Raw genomic sequence first — 18,898 nt, forward strand, 5'->3', positions numbered from 1 at the left:
TAGCATTTTATTAAATGTCCTCAGCTGAACAGCAAAATAAATTCCTCTGAATTGTTTTTGTTTGCTTGTTTGTTTGGTTTGGGTTCAGGAAACTGTGAACACAAAGCAATGACTATCAACAAGAAGGCAAACTGAACAGGATGGAGAGCCTTGCATCATATCATGCTACTTTGTATTCAACTTTAAATGAATCATTTTTTTAAAGCAATCAGAATTAAGTAACTTGCTCAAGGTTACACAGCCAGTTATTTCTGGGTGTGGTGCTGAGTATCTGAGCCCGGATTTGATCCAGGTCATCCTGACACTGGAGCCGGTGCTCTCACTCGCTGTGCTATCTGGCTGCCCCTAAGCAATCGGGGTTAAGTAACTTGCTCAAGGTTACACAGCCAGGTGTTTCTGGGTGGGTGCTAAGTGTCTGAGCCCGGGATTCGATCCCAGGTCTTCTCAACACTGGAGCCGGTGCTCTTACTCACTGTGCTACCTGGCTGCCCCTAAATGAATCATTTTTTAAACTGCTTATTAAACTTTATTTCTTTCACCTGAATAATGTAGCAGCAGGGATTAAAATGCAGAATCGGTGGTTAGTCTTCTTGTGTGGTCCTGGTCCTGGCCTGTATCCTTTGTTGTTCTGCTACCGAGGTCAGTGGCCGCCTTCTACTCTGTGGGTCTTACTCTAAGACCACTTCTCCTAGGACGACATTAAAAGTCCTCTTCTGCTTCCCAGGTCTGGTTACTAGATTCCAATCTACCGTTGCATAGTTTCTGTCCTGGTCACTTACCTGTGAGGAGAATTTGTAGTCCTGTGCTAGAAGGGACCAGCCATGGTTTTTCTTTAGATTTAAGATCTCAGTCTGGTGCTTATCTGAAATCATTGCTGGAATAGTTGTCAAGGGAGCTAGACGACACTGCTTCCTACTCTATCACAGGCCTGAACAACAGACAGTCCTCTGCTTGCAGCCCACCAAACGATTTCGGACAGCCTATGGAAAATGTAGAAGATGTAAAAGAAAGTAAAGATGTAACAAGTGCCTTATCTGTGCTCCCCTTAACCCGCCTTCCACAAGTCACCATTGTGCCCATCACATGATGGTGATCTTGGTGGGTGGGCTGCCATTGTGTACACTCTCCTGTTTGTCATGCAACCCACAGCAACAACCATCATTATACCTTCACTTGGAAAGTGAGCCTCTAAAAACCTCTGTGGCCCAAAGAAGTTTAGCCTATTTTAATTTTGGCCACTACCTACTGCCAAGTTGTGCAGGTTTCTCTATCATTTTGTTTGGTCAAAGTGGTTCATTCTGGATTCCTGCTGCTACTGGAATCTCTCATGAACTCAGAGGCAGCATGATTTCTACCCACTTCCAATGTGGCATCCCCCACACCTCCCTACTTCCATGCCACCGAGATGTAATCTTATCAAACTTTGGTCGCCTCCGTTACTTCCTTCTCTGTTTAATACATAAAACTTGCATCTTCTATATCGACTTACCCTTTCATCTTTTGTTCTTTCACACCATTTTTTTCTTGGAGGTGCAAAGCATTTGCTGAATGTGGAATCCCACCCTCCCAGGATGCTAGATGAACAGACATCCAAGGGTCTCTTCCACCTTGATGTCTCCATAAGATAAACCTTGACATTTTGTAGGATCTTAAAACCATGGGACACAAGTGGAACTTACTTCCCTTGGGTGACAGATTATTTTGGTCTCCTTTTGCAGGAGTCTAATATTAAACTGCTTCCAACATATCTGGTGGGTGATTTAATTTCTCCAAACTAAATAAATATGATATAAATTCTTTCCACAATTATGGGGACTACCAAAGGTTTAGAATACAGTATAACTGATACTATCTTATAAAAGCAATTATTTGTCAAATATATCTACTTCCAAAATTTTCTATTTTTAAATAATTTGAACCAAATTCTGATTGCCCTTTCAATTCTTTTTAGCTCTGGAAATCTAAGAGAGAAAATTGGATAATGACTATCATTTTAAAGGTATCAGATTGACAGCCTTATAAACTATTTTTCTTACAAAACAGGTACAAAGGAGACAGTGAGAAGAGGCAGAAAGATACTTCTCTTTTAAAATTGGCATTTTTTTAATTCAGTGAATCTTTTCTCAGAATTTTTTTCATAGAAGACTCTATATGTGGGCGGGATGTGAGTATGGGTGTGGGTGTTGTGTGTGTGTGTGTGTGTGTATGTATATACTTTCATGGGAAGACTTTCAAAAAATATCAAGAGCTTTATCTACATACACAAAGACTGAATGTAGCCTTCTGTTCTAAATTCTGTCAGCATGTGTGTGTATGTGTGTGTGTGTGGTGCTAGATGATATTGGGCTGACTGATTTTTTTAAAAAACTATTACTATGATTGTCTGGCTCTTTTCCATGGTAAAATATCTGTTGGGTGTGAAATTTAAATTACCAATTGATTAATAGTTAAGAGTTTTAGTTAATCACTGGAATTAATATTTGTGGATCATATTGGGATTTAATTGAATATGCCTCAGTAGTAGAGTTTGTAAGAGTTTAGGTTCCCTAATTTTAAGGGCTATGTTCTGGTCCTATCTCATGAGGAAGCTAAGGAAGATGAGTGTAAGATTAGTCAACCTGGTCAGGAGATGTTTTGCTTAGCACTGGGATTCTCTGGTGTTGTGGTATCTGGCATAGGACTTTCCAGAGGCTATTGTTCAACTCTGTTTTTTCACTGTTGCTTTAGATTCTGGAGACCCTCTGTTGCAAGTCAGCATGAGCTAGCAAAATGTAAGCCTATCCTCCACCTCTGTTGTAAATTAATCAAGGTCTTAGTTTAGTTTATTTCACTGACTTTATGTAATCAACTATATAAAAAACTACTATATCAGATGAGTCTTTGGCTACTGATAAGTCATTAATCTTTTATTGGCAATTGTCATCCTTGCTAATAAATTGATCATGCATGGAACTTTGTGCCTCAGTTTCTCTTTAGTGCAGATTTTTATTGCAGCAGAGTCGAAGGGAGTAGAGGGATCATACTAGATTTGGATCCAAGAGATCTGAGTCCAAATTCCACCTTGACTATTATCTATGGGACCACAGGAAATTCATTTCTCCTCTCTAGACCATGGTTCCCTCATCTGTAAAATAAGAACCTTGAACTAGATGATCTCTAGATGATTTTCCAGTTCTAAATTCCTAGACAGAGTCATTTTTTTTAATCTGGCAAATTAAGTGGTATGCTAGCATGCTATTTTAAAAAATGCATTAGAAACTATTGTAACAGAACTTATACTGGGCCTACCCAGATCACCTAACATGGAAGCACTCTACCATCCCCTGTCACATGGATGGAAAGTGTTCTCCTTTGATTGGTCACATAACTGAAATAGCTTTAAAACGGGCCAGGTGTAAACACTCGATTTCTTTGGTGCACATTTTTCTGCTATATTCAGAGGGTACGATCAAAACACTGGCATCATAAACTTAACTGAAGGAAGTACTCTCCCTCTCCTTTACCCCAACTCTGAGAAATGGGCAGAGAGGTGTTTGTTTCATGTCTTCCGTTGCAGGTACAGGAGGTGATCCCTACCAGACTCACAAGTTTAAGCTACAGTGACCCTGCAGTAAACACCAGGTGGGATGCTGTAGCCGGCCAGCCTACCTGGAGAGAAGCTCTGAGAAGCAAGGTGTCTGGGATTTAAGCCCAAGCAAGGTTCTGGACTTAGAACTCAACTGTGCTCTATAGGAACCATGGTAAGCTGCAAACCTTATCCCCTTCCCCTCCCTAGAAGGAACACCATCTTGGGGGCTGTAGCTATTTGTAGAGAGCTTAGACCAAGGATGGGAGACCTGTTGCCTTAAGGCTACATGTGGCCTTCTAGGTCCTTGGGTGAGGCTTTTTATTAAGGTGATTTGTTCCGTGAAGTTTGGATTCAGTCAAAGGACTGCACTTGAGGACCTAGAGGGTCCCATGTGACAGGGAGGCTGCACATTCCACTCCCCTCCCCCCCAATCTAGACACTCTCCAATTCCCTTAAAGGTACCAGAGGACCCTGAGGGAGAAGTAAAATGTAATTTACCTAGCCTTCAGGCAGTGAAGACAAGGGCAATCAGCGTCACACTACTTTCCTTTTCTTTCTCAGGGTACCAGGGAAGTAGATGGGAATTAGAGTTGTACTTTGTAGAAATTAAATCTACCACTGTTGCTCTGAGGGTTCTTGAGTTTTAAATATTTTATTTGTGCTTCATAAATTACTGTAGTTGCTTCTCCTATTCATATCAACCCAATTCGATAAACACGGAGTACCTATAATGTTAAAAACAATGTTAAAAAAATTATTCAGTCTATGCCCTCAAGTAATCTGAATTCTATTGGTGGTTCACATATGTCCTCAAGTAATCTGAATTCTATTGGTGGTTCACATATGTCCTCAAGTAATCTGAATTCTACTGGTGGTATACATATGCCCTCAAGTAATCTGAATTCTATCGGTGGCACACATATGCCCTCAAGTAATCTGAATTCTATTGGTGGTACACATATGGCCTCAAGTAATCTGAATTCTACTGGTGGTAGACAATGCACATACAAGTGAGTGAATACCAGATATATATGAAGTAATTTTGAGAAAAAGAGAGAATGTTAATAACCGGGGAAACAAGAAAACTTATTGTAGAAAAGAACATTAAAAAAACACTACATAAAATTTGAATCTACACAGTGTAACTTTCTTGAGGGAAAGGAAGCATGGTGTGGTAGAAAGAACACTGAACTGAGAGTAAGATCTAAATTCTAGACATACCCATCACTAATTAGTCATGCCATCTGGGAGAAAACACAAGTCTCCCCAAGCATTAGCTTTCACTTCTCTGATGTCCTTTTTAGTTAACTTTGCATAATTCCAATTTGGAAGCCAAATCAGCTTTCAGAAATGGGGCTAAGGTAGAAATGTAATGTGATCTTTGCATATCTTTGGTAGAGTTCTCTATGAAATGTGAGACCTTCGACCTGTGATCAAAAGTGGGAAAAGAAAGTTTAGTCACATTCCTACAACTTCTGCCAAAATGGATACTTTGTATAGAAAAGATATTCACCTATCCATATTCATATTGGGTTTCTTCCTTTGTGGTTGTTTAGAGCAGTTTTCAAAATCCTAAGAAGTAATGCTTGATAAAACATAATTATGTAAAAGCTCTCTTATGTTTTCAATTGCTTATTACTCTAATTTAAAAGTAAGACATCTAGTTTTTTAAATATTTCACAGTAGGTCATATTTCATAGTAGATAAAGTATTTGGGTTTTTTTAATCAGGAAAATTTGGGTTTAAATCTGACCCCCTGAGATCTACAAACCTAGGTAACCCTTAAGTCACTTAACTTCCATGTTCCTCAGAAACTTCCTAAGAATTCTTCTAAATCTATGCTCAGAATAATACAACTTAATTGGAAAAAGAAAGACCCTAGCAGCTGAGATACTGAGAAAAAGTGAAGATGCTGAAGATGGATCTGAGCTGAATTTTGAAGGAAGTCAGGGAAATTAAGAGGCAAAGGACGTTGCCTTCTACAGAGCCATTGAGGTACATCATTAGCATGATAGCTAATGCCAAGGCTAGGGGACAGTAGATGGAATTTCATGTTTCAGGACTCGTGTAGCCAAGGTGTAGAATGTGAAGTAAAGAGTAAGAAAACGAGGAAGGTAGGAAATGACCAGTTTGTGAAGGATTTGAAACACCAAAAAGAGATTATCATTGATCCTGGAGATAACAGGAAGTCAATGGAGCTCACTGAACAGCAAGTAGCATGGCCAGAAGTAAGCTTTAGCTATATATAGACGAGTGGTGTCAAAATCAGATAGAAAAAGGGACCACTGCACATATTGACTTAGAAAACTGCTTCTATTAAATTTTTATTTTGTTAAAAATTTCTCAATCCAAATAAATAAATATTTCCCAGATATGTTTTAATCTGGTTCCACCATGCAGGAGCACGTAGGCTTGTAAGTCTGACACCACTGGTATAAATCAGCAACAAGGTCAGGAAGGCACCAAACCTGAAATCACAGAACTGCCCATCTGCTAATTTGTGATGTCCTAAGGAGTCCTAAAATAATTTACCAGGTCTCTCTGTGATCCACACTGTATTATGATGTCCTACCTCAATGATATCTACTAGAATCAACTGATGATAGGGAGTTGGCCATACCACATTTTGGCTCCTTCAGTAATGTTTTGCCTTGTACTGTGTGAATCAATTGAAAGGGGTACTATAATTTTAAAATCATCTACAAACGCACGATGATATATCTATTGTTTAATTGGCTTACTGCAGTTCTAATAACTTTTCTTTTTCTTCTCCAGAGTTTCTTAACTTGAGTCTTAAGCATTCCATTACATTTTTCTATTATCCCTATTGCTTGGGGTTATATGCTACATGATAAATCTACATAATTCCCTGAACTTAAACCACATTCTTAACCTTGTGACAAATGAGATGTGATATCTGTTCACTCCCAATTATTACAGGCTCAACATAATAGTCTTTTAATAAACTTAGCCCTTTCATAATAGAGTTAGCATTGGCTTGCATACAGGGCTGTGTACATACAGATAGCTGTTAAACAATAATTTTTATTAAGGTTATCACTGAGAAGATCAGTGTAATCTATTTACCATAGTGTTCCCAGAGCCCAACCTTTAATGATGGATCTGGGTAACAGTTTCAACATTAACCTAATTTCTGGGCAGAGCAATGTACTAGCTCATATGATTACTTCCTCTAGCCTTAGTCCCATTCTATGTTCTATTCAAGATTTGGTTAGCTGAATGCCCAAGTATCTAATTTTCTCATGTCCCCATCTTGCTAGTATTCTATCCTGTAACTATTCTCCTAAGGTAACTCTTTTTTTTTCAAATGCTTTATTAACTTCTGATTTACATCATTCATTTCTGCAAGATTTGATCTTGGGTTATCCTGATAGTGTTTCCACAATATTCAAATTGTTTTTTTCCTGGCTGCTTGTAATATTCTCTCCTTAATCTGGTAATTCCAGAACCTGGCTACAATATTCCTAGGAGTTTTCTTTTGGGGATCTTTCTCAGGAGGTGATCGGTGGATACTTTCAACCTCTATTTTGTCCTCTGGTTCTAAAACATCAGGACAGTTTTCTTGGAGAACTTCCTGGAGGATGATTTCTAGGTTCTTACTTTGATCATGGCTTTCAGGTAGTCCAACAATTTTTAACTATCTCTCCTGGATCTCTTTTCCAGGTCAGTGGTTTTCCCATGAGATATTTCATATTGTCTTCTATTCTTTCATTTGTTTGGATCTGTTTAACAGCATCTTGATTTCTCATAAAGTCATTAGCTTCCATTTGCTCCAATCTAATTCTGAAGCAATGATTCTCCTCATTGAGCTTTTGAGATTCTTTTTCCATCTGGCAAATTCGGCTTTTTAAGGCATTCTCCTCATGGCCTTTTTGAGCCTCTTTTGCCATTTGAGTTAGTCTATTTTTTAAGGTTTGATTTTCCTCAGTCAGGCTGTTGACTCTCATTTCTTAATTTTCTTGCATTGTTCTCATTTCTCTTCCCAGTTTTTCCTCCACTTCTCTTATCTGCTTCTTAAGGTCCTCTATGGCCTGTAACCAGCTTGTATTTTCCTTTCAAGCTTTTGGTACAGGAGTTCTGACTTCATTGTTTTCCTCCTGTTCCATGCTTTGCTCCTTTTTGTCCCCAAAATAGGAGTGTAATGTTGGAATCTTCTGTCTGCTTTGTTTCCTTTGCCTGCTCATGTCGCCCCTCAGTCACTTGATCCCTGGGCTTTTTGCCACAGTAGGACTCTGCCACCAGACAGGGGAGCTTTTATCCCAAATGCTGGGGTTTTCTCAGCTGCTGAAGGTATTAGTTGGGTGACCTCTCTGAGGTCTCCACACGCTCTGGCAAGGTGGACACACAACCCAGGACCTCCACCCTAGAGTGCAATTCAGATCCAAGCAGGTTAAAGCAAGAGCAATTACCCCTCAGACTGGTTGTTTGGTCCCCCTACACTCTTCAGGCCAGGAACTGAAGCTGCTACGTGGTGCTGACTGGCTGTGCTGGTGTCTCAGCGGCTTCTCACCCCAGGGGCAAAAGCCACACTCCCACTTACTGGGTCCCAAAGTCCAGACTGCACAGACCTCTCACTTTGTCCTTTGCATCTATGTGTTGATAAATGTGGAAATGGCCACTGCTGCTGCTGATCTGCAGTCCCTCTGGCCAGTGGCTGGTCAGGCCTGCCCTGGGGCTAAAGCCTTGGGGGGGGGGGGGGGGTGGGCTTGGGCCCCCGGGTGGTGCTCTGGGGATTCCTGCTGGCCTGCCGGGCTGTCCTCAGAGGGAGGTTAACTTCTCTGTGTCATTTTGTGGGTTCTGCAGCTCCAAAGTTTGTTTAGAGTCCCCTTTTTATATGGATTGGGGAAGGTGGTAAGGTAACTCTTTTATCCTCAATTTGCTTATATGAGCCACCCTTTCATTCCACATTATGTCATCTGATTTCCTTTTAGTGTGAACTGAAACATACCCACCCTTAATCTTCGTGTTTGTCCTTCTATGCTCTTGATATTTGTCCAGCTATGCCCTCCTACATTAAGCTGACCATCTGAGAATCCATTAGCCATTGCCCAAGAGTCACTATAAATCACATTATAGAGTTTTTCTCTTACCCAGTTATCCCAGAAGAATTCAGAAGATAGAAAGAAAAATGAAAAAGGAACAAGAATTCATTGTATATAGATCATAGTCTTAGATTTGGAAGGGGTCTCAGAGGCTATCTAGGCCTTATTTTATAGATGAAGAAGGTAAGAGGTAGTGAGATATCAGTACTTCTTTAGAATTTTTTAAAATGATTAAATCAAAGGGGTTGATGTGAGTAGAAGGGATATCACCCAGAAGAAAAGGGAGGGAAAGTTGGAGATGCAAGACTGGAGGCCAGCAGAGAGATTAGGGCTGGATAAGGAGATTTAAGAATGATCAGAACAGAGATTACAATTAAATCCATGGGAGTTGATAAGATCACCAAGTAAAGTAGTATATAAAGAGAGAAGAAGAGGGTCCAGAACAGAGCACTGCAGGACAATTGGCATGACCTGGATGAGAGAGTAGTTAGAAATGTAGGGGAACCAGGAGAGAGTGGCATTCTGAAAACCTAGAGAGAAGAGAATCTCAAGGAGAAGAGGGTGATTGACAATGTCCAAGGCTGCAGAGAGCTCAAGAAAAAAATGAAGATTGAGAAAAGACCATTGAATTTGTCAATTAGGAAATCAGGTAATTATGGGGAATGTAGTTTTGGTTGAATGATAAGGTCAGAAGCAAGATTATAGGGAGTAAAGGAGAGTGAAAGGAGAGAAATCGAAGTAACTATTGCAGATGGCCTTCTTAAGGAGTTCAATCCCCAAAAGTCAGAGATATGGGAAGATGGTGGAGATGGATGATCCAGTGAGGGTTTTTTGAGTATGAGAGAGACATTGGCATGTTTGTAGGCAGTAGGGAAGGAGCCAGGACACAGGGTGAACCTGAAAGTAATTTTTTTTTAATGGGGATTATGGAACAGACAAATGGTTGGAAGACAGGATGGAATAGGATTGCTTATGCAGGTAGAAGAGTTTGCCTTGGCAAAGAGTAAAGCCACCTCTTTGAGACTGGGATGAAGGAAGTCATCTGAGTGATAAGAGATGAAAAGGAAGGAAGAAGAAGGAACTCTTGAGAAATGGAATTTTTTTTTTTTTTGGCGAGGCAATCAGAGTTAAGTGACTTGCCCAGGATCGCACAGCTGGTAAGCAAGCGTCAAGTGTGTGAGGTCAGATTTGAACTCAGGTCCTTCTGACTTCAGGGTTGATTCTCTATTCACTGCACCACCTAGCTGCCCCTGGACTTTTTTTTTTTTTTCAGTAAAAATGAGGCAAGGTTCTCAGCTGCAAGGATAAAGGTAGGGGGAACCATGAGAGGTTAGAGGAGCTGAGGAGGAGAAAAAGATTGTGAGCCAGGCACTGAACATACTGAGGGAGGGAAGAAGGAAGGAAGGAAGGAAGGAAGGAAGGAAGGAAGGAAGGAAGGAAGGAAGGAAGGAAGGAAGGAAGGAAGGAAGGAAGGAAGGAAGGAAGGAAGGAAGGAAGGAGAATGTCCCGGATGTCTGCAGACATCTAGGATTTTAATTGGATGGAAGATGTGGATTATATAAACCTCAAAGGAGGAGAGGTAACTGAGTGATGCAGGGGAGGGCACTTGGAAGCAGTAGCAGAGAACAAGGTATAGTCCAACTTCCCCACCTTAAGTAAGAAGAAGACAATGAATTAAAATGCAGCCAATACTGGAAAGGTTGGCCAGGAAGGTTGTCATCAGAAGGGAGCCAAGTTTCAGTGACTGCCAGAAGACAGAAGGAGTAGTAAAGGAAAAATATTTAAGATGAAGACAAGTTTGTTGCCTATAGAGTAGGTATTCTGGAAGGCACAGTGAAAGAGGTGGTAAATTTGTTTGGAGCTTCACTGTGGGAGGGGGATGGAAACAATTAATTGGGTGGTAGGGAATGGGGAATAGGATTTGGATGATAACCTACAAGGGTTCAAAATCTAGAGTATGACCAGGTGTGGGTATGTTAATCAGTAAATGAAAGTCCCCTCTCCTCTTCCAAGAGGAGGCTGGAGATCAGGCAGAAGACTCATGCAGCATGAGACAGAAAGTACATGCTCAGATGGAAAGCCCCATACAGCAGGAGACAGTGAATCTGGAGACAGAAGGTATACCCTGGCCAGTGACAATATTCCTCTTCCTCTGCCCTCAGGGGACACATACAGCAGGAAAGAGCAGGTTCATAGTCAGATGGAACATGACTTCTTACTTCTCCTTTTCCCACTGGAGGCTGGTGCAGCAGAAGATGAAAGTTGAGTTCTCACAAATTTTTTGTTGTCATTTAAAGTTGTTTACTTGTTTTGAAATTTTTTTGGAGGGGAAAGCAAGGCAATTGGGGTTAAGTGACTTGCTCAAGGTCACACAGCTAGTTAAGTGTCAATTGTCTGAGGTTGGATTTGAACTCAGGCCCCCCGACTCTAGGGCCTGTGCTCTATTCACTGCACCACCTAGCTGCCCCTACTTGTTTCAATTAATAATAAATCTAGGGGCAGCCAGGTAGCACAGTGAGTAAGAGCACCGGCTCCAGTGTTGGGATGACCTGGATCAAATCCGGGCTCAGATACTCAGCACCATACCTAGAAATAACTGGCCGTGTAACCTTGAGCAAGTTACTTAACCCTGATTGCTTTAAAAAATAATAATAATAAATCTAGCTAGATAAAGGTTCCATTCTGTTTCTGATGGTAAGATTTCGTTTTCTGGGAAAAGGAAGGTAGAAAAAAAAAAAGTAGTGAATATCTTGTAGTATATATACATCAAGAGACAGAGGTTTAGACCTTTCACCTAATTATTAGGACTATTCTGGCTGGAGACAAACCAAGTAAGAGTTTATCTTATTGATATTAGGGATTATTATATCTTACAAACATCCTAAGCAGGACAGCAAATCAGATTCAGATAAAACCCTAGTCAGAAGCAAGCGGATTTAAGTGGTGGAAAGAGGAGTAAAAAGCAGGGGATGCCTCCCGCAGAAGGAAGTTTCCTCTCCCTCGCTGTTCTTTCTCAGCACAGCCATAAATCCCAAGAGGCAGACTAAAGGCACTAAGACAGGGGTTCTTAAACTGGGGGATGGGGAAAAAATTACATCTTTATCTTCACTAACCTTTATTTTCCTTTGTAAATCTATGTATGTTTATGCAATACTTTAAATGTATTTAAAGTATTATTCTTTTATTATTATTCTCAGGAGTACATAGTTTTAACCACACTGCCAAGGGGGTCCAAGACACAAAGAAAGTTTAAGAAACCCTGGACTAAAGGAAAATCTTGCCCCCAGAGTCAGCTGAACGGGGAATTGGGGAATATTGAAGAGGGAGTAGTTTTCTGCTACCCTAAAACACCTGACTACAATAGTGTATTATGGATGTGTATGTACACACATATATGTGTATATATATACACATGTGTCTGTATGTTGTATGTATGTGTGTGTAATAAACATCATAATTGGCATCTAGGTAGTCTAGTGGATATAGTGCCTGGAGTCAGGAAGGCTCATCTTCTTGAGTCCAAATCTGGTTTCAGACACTTACTAGCTGTGTGACCCTAAGCAAGTCACTTAATCCAGTTTGCTTCAGTTTCCTCAACTATAAAATGATCTGGAGAAGGAAAAAGCAAACCACTCTAGTATCTTTACCAAGAAAACCCCTAATGGGGTCACATAGAGTTGGACATGACTGAAAAAACTGAACATAAAATATATTAATATATGTACATATATATACATACATATATGTATGTAGCCTAAAAGTATCTGCCCCTTGAGACTGCAAGGGAAGGATTCATTGTTTTCAGCTTTTTTATTATGGAATGTGACTTATAAGATCATCACTATTTTGAGCCCTGTGTCTGGGCCTAGGGGTTTATCAGGAAATGAGCATCAATCAATACCGTTGGATGTCAAGAAAGACTCAATTTTCTGGTCTTATTCCACAGAAAACAGCTGTTGCCATGACCCGGGAAGTGCAACAATAGCTTCTTGGAAGGTCTGGGTAAAGTATTTTACATTTATACTAGGGAATTTCCAGGAAAAAGCTGTCTTCATGACCTCAGTGAAAGTGTAATGTGTTTGCACTGTCATTCAGAAACATAAGAAGGATTGAAAAGTGTTTCCACAAAAAAGTATAATTTATTAAATAAGATTCATTAGTGCTTCCTTCACTGGTACAAGTTATAATTCCTCTATTTCAATAGATGATCTTCATGTCATCTTCCCCATTCTTCCCCCTCCCCATTTTCCCCAATGAACCAATAGATGGCCAACTCTATGGGAAGGTATAATTTTAAATGACAATCTGAAAACTTATTTGATGAAGTATTACAGAAGTCTCTTGGAACAATGTATGGAGAAGTTTATGGTGATATTGATCAAATTTAAGGCAAATTCAGCTCTAATAATCACCGAGAATTAATTTTCCAGTAGTGTCTTACTATCTCTTTTAGGGCAATGATGAACATCTAATTCTACTGCCAGATGTTTCAACATACTTCAATTGCTATTCTACTCACAAATGACTGAGAATAACTGTAGTAATTAAAACTTGCCCAAAAAGAATGAAATGTTGCTAGAAACAAATTGTTTATCTTATCCCTACAGTATAAACTGACAATTACTCAAGATGGTTTGCTGATTTTATTCTTTCTTCATTTCACAGTTCATGCAAAATTTGGTTAATCACAGAGCGCTCTCTTTCCCATGCAGGCCTCATAGAACTGTTACCCCAGATTTAGAGTCATCTGTGGGTCTGCATCCACTCAAAAATCACAGCTCACAAGCTGTCACCGATGTGTTTACTTTTACTAGAGAGAAGACAGAGGATACAATTAGTTCAAAGTAAAGGCGTTTAATTAAATAGCATTGTAAGAAAAGTAATAACAGAACATCCCCCCATATAAGTTGGGGTTGGGCACACTGTCCCATGAATATACACACTATTAATGGGAGGAAGTGACAGAGAGCTCACACACAGACGGCACACTTGCAGGGAACATGAGTAAGACACACAGAGGATCAACTCGCTTCCAGTGCTGTAGAGCGAAACCAATGCCTTCTAGTGATATCATCACGTTGTACTGAATTGTATTTTTAATTCAATAGAACTTTAAAAACCATTAACTGAGAAGCCATAATTTTTTTAAGTTTTTTAAATTTAAATTTATTTTAATATTAATTTTTTTGCTTTTTGGAGGGGGCAATTGGGGTTAAGTGACTTGCCCAAAGTCACACAGCTACTTTTTTCATGTTAAGTGTCTGAGGCCAGATTTGAACTCAAGTCCTCTAGTCACCCCTATTTCTAACTTTTTTTTAAAGGGAGCCAAAACTATTTCACTTACCCCTTATCTATTTCAATAAAGGTTCGGTTTGGCCCCTATAGTATTGTACTCAGTCCTGCCAGATAGTCAAAGATTCTTCATTGTGTTTGGCAGTTTCTCCTATTTATTCATATTTCTAGTCATAGTTTAAGGAGTTATGCTGTAATGCGAATGCAAATTTGGAAGATCTTCCCTGCCCCTAGGCTAAAGTGCACCTGGAGACTGGGGTGGGAGGCTTGTTTTTCAGTAGATACTTCTTGATTGGCCAGTGAGTCAATAAGGTTGTTACATTCTCTGAGCCAGGAGAAGGCTATATAAGCCCTGATGTGTAGCTTTGTTTTGGGACTCACTTTGAGAAGTGTTCTGTGATTTGATCTGAATTCTGGGAAGCCGTTGTTGAGAGTCCCCCGGCTTTGAAAAACCCAGAATGTGGAAACCCAGATGTTGACTGGGTATGGATGTAATGGTTGGACAGTTTGGAAATCTGTCTACTTGATGTTTCTGTCTTGATAATTATGCCTGTATGCTTTGAGGTTCGGGGTGCTGACCTTTTCTCCTGAACAAGGTAAACGATATATGTCTGACTGATTAAAGTAAGCTTGTTAACCCATTTTGAGTTGCTTTCCTTTAACAAAGCAGATCCAAGAACCTGTGGTAGCAGCAAACCCTGAGGACGCGCTTGGGGTGCTTGCCGCTACATATGCTCAGGTCCAACTCCATAACCCTACTCCTAAATGATTTGGGAAGATCCTGCATGGCCTTGAGTGTTGTAGCTAAGGATAAACTCCATTTGCTACAAAAACTGTTTGATATCGTCTCCTGTTATGGTTCCTATCTAGGCTGCTGGAAGCTGGGTTGGATCCTCACTGCCTTTAGGGGTAGGGAACCTAAGGCCTTGAGGCCATATGTGGCCCTCTGGGTCCTCAAATTCGGCCCTCTAAATCCAAACTTCACAGAAAAAATCCCCTTAACAAAAAGATTTGTCTGTAAAACTCGGACTCAGCCAAAGGTCTCATCCGGCACATGTGCCCTCAGATCCACAGATTCCCCACCCGCCCCCCTGCACCTAGAGGATACTCCAAGCCTTTGTCTTGCTGCAGCCAGGGCTCTGAGGCTGCCCTGTGCTAGTCACTGGCCTGTCTTCCTGGAGAGTGTTAGGACTGCAGCTTTACAGTTTTACTGAGGAGGTTTTGGGGAATCTGGGCTTCTCTAGGTCCTAAAATACGGCCACCCTGTCATTCTCCCAGTCATGCCCCTCCCAGTTTATGAGAATAAATTTCAGAAATGCATTTTGCTATTTCACATTTTAAATAGCAAAAAAGATTGTCTCTTATTGAGTAAATAGCTATTGATTTGTGGCACATAGTATATGCTAATGAAATCGAAGCAGAAAAAAGTCTGCTTTTAAGTTGTATTTCAGTCGCAAGCTCTCAAAGGCCTTATTTTTTAAAGTGAGTGAGCACAATGGTGCCCTCTGCTGTACAATGCTGGTACAACACTAATTTTTTTTTTAGATACCAGAGAATCTCAAGAAAGTATTAGAAGACTGAAGCTCCAAAATATGAGGAACTGGTAGGAAAATTTGACTTTTCTGGGTCTCTCCCCCTAATCTAACAGTATTTTTAATCACAAATTTATTTTATATAATTTAAAGCCAAACTATACCATATGAATAAATTGTATTTCATGCAACAACGTATATGTTGTTGACAAAAATGTAAATTCCCCTAGAGAAATTTTCATTTCAATAATTATTGAGTATTTACCTTGCAAAGAATTGCACTAAGTGCAATACCAGCTTCCAGACAGCTGGTACATAATTAGCTTAACAACAATTCAATCATTTTAACCACTTAAGCACAAGGACAACAGATGCCCAAGGAAGACATGAGGTGGAGAAGAGGTTCATAAAGGAAAACACCGCCATCCCTTCAATTACCCTGGATCACAACCTCTATACCATCCTTGACTCTGCTCTCTCTGTTGAACCTCCCAATTCCAACTAATTGTCAAAACTTACTGCTCCTATCTTTACAATATTCCCTTCCTCTCTACTCTCACTGAAACCACCCTAGATCAGGACCTTGTCACCTCTTACCTGGACTTTGAAGCAGCCTCCTGACTGGATTCCCAGATAGCATTCTCTCCTCTCCCATCCCCACCCCCATCCATCTTGCAAGCAGCTGCCAAAATAACCTTCCTTTAAAAACAAGTTTGGTGGTATCACCAGCCTGCTCCAGAATCTTGAGGTACTCCCTACAGCCTCTAGAGTAACCTATAAAGTCCTCACCTAGCACTGGATTCCAGCCTACCTTCCCAGGTTTAGTCCCATTCACACAGTCTGTGGTTTAGCCTTTTCCCAAAACTGGCATTTTATCTCCACTCTCTGTATCTCTATATTTTCACATTGGCTGTCTTCTCTACCTAGAATGAACTCCTTACACACACACACACACACACACACACACCCTTCCTTATACCCATATTATCAGTATGTTGTCCAGCTAAATCTTTGGAACTTTAGAATTTTACTTTAATGATTCAGTTGGTATTAGGAATAAGGGAGAGTAGGGTGGGAGAAATAAAGGTAAATCCTTGTTAATTTTTACTTTTTATGGTAATTTATGGGTAAGTCTTTACTTTTTATGACCTAGAGAAAAGTCATTCTATTGTAGTATAGCCTTCCCTACTTTTTCTCCTGGTTACCCCTAAATTTAAGGTAAACTTTATGTCAGTAACTAGTCATTTCCACAGCAAACAGGCTTCCTGATACTTTCCTCTTTTGATTAAAAAAAAAATCATTTAATAGCTTTGGAAAATAAAGAGAAAAACTTTCCCATATACAACAGGCATAACTCTCTCAAAGCTTCCCACACTACTGATGGGAGAGGGAACACAAGTATTCTGACCAATTCATAATCCTAGGATTTTGCCCCACATGAATTATTCCCTAGACCTCCAAAACTTTCAACTGTTTCTTCCTCAAAGAGCTTAGGATGTCATCTGCTTATGTCATCTGCTGAGCTGTTCTATTACACAGAGCCTGCCATCTGCTACTTCTCCATTGCCAGGTGACCTCTTTCCCACAGGGGAATGATTAAAGCTCTTTTGTGAACCATCTCATAATTTCAGTGTTACTTGACTTCTTTTGTGAGTCAGACCCATAGTCCAGCTATGACAGCAATATACACACACACACACATAATTACTACAGTTCCTCCCAAGTCAAAACTCCAGGTCTACCTATTTAAGGTGAATTTCTTTCAGCTACCATCACACTCCTAGCATCTGGACGTAGGACCGGGCAGACCATCTCCAGGGTCTTACTTAGCAATATGAGAGGGGCGTAGAGAGGAGCAACTGACCTTTGTCCTGAATTCCTTCCAACAACATGAAATTGCTGTTCTTCCTACACTAGAGCCAACTTCATTTTCATCCAATTACAACACTTTTTTTGAAGAGGCTAGGGTGGCAAGATCATAGGATTATGTATTCATTCATTCAATAAATATTTATTGAAGCCTGCATGTGGTCCAAGACTTGCTATAATAGTATTTCCAAAAGATTTAGAGCTGAATTAACAAGGTGCAAAGTAAGCACTTAATATTTTTTTTCGCTCAACTATAAAAACTGTGTTTTAGGGGGGGGCTAGGTGGCACAGTGAATAGAGCACCAGCCCTAGAGTCAGGAGGACCTCAGTTCAAATCAGACCTCAGACACTTAACACTTACTAGTCGTGTGACCTTGGGCAAGTCACTTACTCCCAATTGCCCTGCCTTCATCCCTCCAAAAAGCAAAAAACAAAAACAAAAAATAAATTGTGTTTTAGAGAACTGAAGGAATTTAATAATGACTGCAATATTCAAAATACACAGATAGGTTGAAAGGTAGCATGTTGTAGTAGATAAATTATCAAGAACATCTTGGTTCAAGTCCTACTTCTGACACATTGTGATCCTGGGCAAATCACTTAACTTCTTTGTGTTCTGTGTAATTCTCTAAGATGGGTAGGGAACCTGTGGCCTCGAGGCCACACGTGGCCCTAGAGATCCTCAAGGACAACCCTCTGACTGAGTCTAAACTTCACAGAAAAAAATCCCCCCTATTATTGGAAGCTGGAAGGCAACAAGTACAAACTGCAAGACCACAAATATGAAAACAAATACAAACTATTTTTGCCAAGGACCACAGCAACAATCCATATGCTACTGCAAATTGATTCTTACTGATGCCTGAATGAAAAAATCAGAACGAGTTGGAAAGGTTTCAAACCTCATTTTCCTCCATGTCACTCGAGGATTTCTCATCTAGCTCTGTTTTGAGGATTTATTCTGTGAAGTTTGGAGTCGGTCAGAGGGCTGCACTTGAGGACCTAGAGGACCTTTCCTACCCCTGCTCTAAGACTGTACCTGACCTACATTGCTACAGGTGTCCCTCAGCCAAGCACTTTCCTCTATCAGTATATAATCACAGGTCACTGATCCTGTCACTACTCACATTGAGGCATTTACAGCCTCTGTGGCTGGGTGTATGGTGATTTCATATTGTCCAACTTCGGCCGCAGCATGGCCATTTTCTTCCTCCTTCCTAATGATGGGGTGCTTGGGATCTAGGTCTGTAACATCAGTCTGTAAAATCACATTTCCCCTCCCCAGGCTCAGAGCATGAACTCGGCCCAGGAACAGCTCATGAACTGGTTATGTCTGCTTGGCACAGTAACCAGCCGCCCTGTGAAGCCTTCACTAAACCATCTACAAACACTTTAGCTCAGGCACACGTTATCTCCCCAGTAGAGTGGCCAGCTGCCCCCAGGAATGCTTCAGTAACTCCTCAGCCAAGGATGCACGTGCTGGGCCTCCCTTAGCCTTGGCTCCATCTCGTCAAACATGCCACGGGCGGGTGGCAGACCGGGACCTTCTCAGGCAGCCTTAACCACCATGCAGG

The 18,898-nt window shown here is 40.6% G+C and overlaps 2 protein-coding genes across 2 annotated transcripts in view; both read left to right on the forward strand.

Annotated features, from left to right (window-relative positions):
- OFD1 (OFD1 centriole and centriolar satellite protein) overlaps positions 1-18,898 on the forward strand; it is a 344,344-nt gene that overhangs the window by 163,990 nt on the left and 161,456 nt on the right. The gene's annotated exons all lie outside the window — the stretch shown is intronic.
- The window catches only part of RAB9A (RAB9A, member RAS oncogene family), a 271,297-nt gene that overhangs the window by 163,990 nt on the left and 88,409 nt on the right, over positions 1-18,898 (forward strand). The gene's annotated exons all lie outside the window — the stretch shown is intronic.

The sequence above is a fragment of the Petaurus breviceps genome, unplaced genomic scaffold, assembly GCF_028583685.1.
Source record: "Petaurus breviceps papuanus isolate PSGF00001 unplaced genomic scaffold, PetGlider_PUasm1.0 419, whole genome shotgun sequence".
NCBI lineage: Eukaryota > Metazoa > Chordata > Mammalia > Diprotodontia > Petauridae > Petaurus > Petaurus breviceps.